Here is a 3,026-nt window from a genome sequence, read left to right on the forward strand (position 1 = left end):
TAATATTTTTATTTTACTATTCTAAAGAAGTATATTGAGGGTAAGAAAATTAAATAAAAGAAAATAAAATATAACTTCACAGAATCAAATTACTAATAGTGGGAAATGCTCGGTTGTTATCACGTTTTGACAGAGCAGGTGGGGTTATTCCTATAGATGTCGTGTGTGTGTTTTTTGTATAAGGTATATATGTATATTAGAGTGGGTCAATTTTTTTTTCGTGACAAAGCGGTTATGAAAATCGTAATCTACGACGAATACTAAGAAAAATTGCTCAAAAAACCGTGGGTCTAAAATTAATATCGAGATTTAACTTTTTACGAAGAAGTTATTCGTGTTTTTTCAGGGACAGTGTTATGTTCGTGTTTTATCGTTTGTGCCAGCTCGATGTTTATTGTTATTTGTATTTCCTTAATTATCGGCGCTGTCGATATATTTTGTTATTTATTTAAATAGGCGGCTATCGATAGGTGATATTGTCAAATGCGGCGAGTAGTCTGTGGGGGGAGTGGCAACTCCAGATGTTTTGCTAGACAGAGATAGGTAGCAACTCCAAAGCGAGACAGCACATATGCGCTTCCCCTTCATGCCCCTCGATGCAATTGAGTCAAATTGGACTCAAACTGCAGCAACGGTGGGATGAATAGGATAAAAAGGGAATTGGCAAATTTTCATCAAACCACGTTGCTGCAGAACATGCGGACGTGAGTTGGAGATTGACAGCGGTCAGGAGCGGTTGCCATTGGGCAGACCCACATTTTATTTTTTGAAACGTTGTCGCGCTTTGTGCCACTCCAGCACACGTGTGCCTCGCCAGAAGTTGTGCGGATACTTGTGCCCACCTTTGTGTTTTTGTAACCAAGTCGTGTCCGACAAGAGCTATCCGCTTAGAGAAGAGTGCTGTGCCGTCAGTTGTGTCTTGTGCCGCATTGGACATCATTATATCCACTGACAGCGATAACAACAGACGCACCAAGGCCAGTGGAATCATATATCCCGCAACAGAGGGCGTCAGTTGGCATCGTCGTGGGAAAACTCTGGAGTCGTTCATTGGGATCCATTCGTCCAAGAGAGTCGCAGCCCGTTGTGACATTGTACGAGTGAGTCAGAACCAATTGCCAGCCACGAGTATGGCCAAATTCTAAGTTGAAGAGCTGCAAAATAAAAAACGTTCGCTTGTCTCCCTTTGTACCGCCCAAAATAAGTTCGACGCCGCTGTCTTGAATAAACATTAATATTTATTGGAAATATAAATGGAATGTCGTACATAACAAAAAAGTCGAACAAAATTATAAATTAATACTTATATAAAATTAAATAATAATATAATTAAATTAAATAAATAATAAAATTAATGTAAAGTAAAAATAATAAAAATTTAAAGTAAAATATAAATATTAAAGTAAAATTAAAATTGAAAGTAAAGTAAAGTAAATAAAAATAAAACCTGTAAAAAAAATAAGACAACAGTGTAGGAACAACACGAAACTATAACGATCTAGAAAAACCAAACAAAATACAATTAATATTGCATATTTACATATATATATACATGCCCATAAACAAATATCGCCCCTTTACCTATCCAGAGAGCTCTTTAGGTAGGCAAGGTAGTCATTAAGCGATACATATTTACATTTACAGATAATCACACACTAATCACAATACCAACTCACCAGCATGAATACAAATATATATACAAACAATTCCCGCGGCGTCTCCGCATCGTTGTCTTGCCAGCTTACCTATGGCAAGTTTGTTGCGTTTGCGATATCGATGTGTTCCTAGCCTGTTTTGTTTGTTTCTTCCTTGTTGCATTGTTGCCGAATTGTTTAATTGTTTGATACACACATACCTGTAAATAGAAGTTAAGATACGATGTTAATTTTGGAGAAAAATCACGGAAGAATAAGATAATACTTACCTGATGATAAAAATGTCCGTCTAATTATTGCTGTAGGGGGAAGGAGAAACACGATGGCCAACACAGGATGAAGTAGGTCCATTCGGGGGCCAACATAAGGGAGATGACGTTGAGGTGGTCATCTCAGGCAGGGCGGGTACGCCTGGGTCCGGAACCGGGATCCTGTTTGGACGAGAGGTGGATCAGTGTTAGGTTTTGTGAATGTTTGTTTGTTTACTTACCGTTTTGTTGTTGATTGCAGGTTTTGTTGTTTATGTTGTGGATTTCCGTCGTCTTTTGTTGGTCGCTCACCTAGGTATCGATAGTTAATATCGGCAATGCGGCGAGTAGTCTGTGGGGGGAGTGGCAACTCCAAATGTTTTGCTAGACAAAGACAGTCAGGAACTCCAAAGCGAGACAGCACATATGTGCTACCCCTTCGATGCAATTGAGTGAAATTGGACTCAAACTGCAGCAACGGTGGGATGAATAGGATGAAAAAGGGAATTGGAAATTTTTCATCGAACCACGTTGCTGCAGAATATGCGGTTAGGGAGTTCGATTTTAACAGCGGTCAGCGAAGGTTGCTTCAAAATTTTGTCGGGAGTCGTCAAGTTTTCCTGCACGTTGAGCAGCGTTAGATTTGATTCTACGCTCCAGTGCCATTAAAAACTGTTCCCGCGACCGATCGAATAAGTCTAATCCTTCGTGTGGTGATCTGAATAATCGCTGTGTCACCATCGGTGAGCTGTGCTCCGTACCGCCTGCGTTGCAGAATCTGCCGACAGCGACGACCCTCCCAGCGTGTGAGGGACGATAGAGGCCACTTTCGGAGTAGTCAAGGTTGAGGGCGCAGACAGCAGAAGGCTCATCCAGGCAGATCCGAGTGAGTCCATTCCGATTGCTCCGCCACATGTTTGGCAAACTTTTACGTTGTGAAGAGCTGCAAGAAACAATCATTTTTCTGTCCCTGTGCCGCCCAAGAAATACAATTTCACTGTTGATTTAAAAAAATGTATTAATATTTATTATTATAAAAAAAAAAAAGAATTGAATGTGATACAAAAAAAAAACAAGAAAATCGAACAAAAAAACAAAATTATAAATTATAACGTATTTAAAA

At 39.5% G+C, this 3,026-nt stretch overlaps 1 long non-coding RNA gene across 1 annotated transcript; it reads right to left on the reverse strand.

Annotated features, from left to right (window-relative positions):
• Nucleotides 1-1,686: 1,686 nt before the first annotated feature.
• Nucleotides 1,687-2,504, reverse strand: LOC117788135. The gene is made up of 3 exons (XR_004617729.1): nt 2,146-2,504; nt 1,925-2,086; nt 1,687-1,855 (listed from the first exon to the last, which is right to left on the reverse strand). It is a non-coding gene; the product is annotated as an uncharacterized LOC117788135 (long non-coding RNA).
• Nucleotides 2,505-3,026: the final 522 nt, after the last annotated feature.

The sequence above is a fragment of the Drosophila innubila genome (assembly GCF_004354385.1).
Source record: "Drosophila innubila isolate TH190305 chromosome 3L unlocalized genomic scaffold, UK_Dinn_1.0 0_D_3L, whole genome shotgun sequence".
NCBI lineage: Eukaryota > Metazoa > Arthropoda > Insecta > Diptera > Drosophilidae > Drosophila > Drosophila innubila.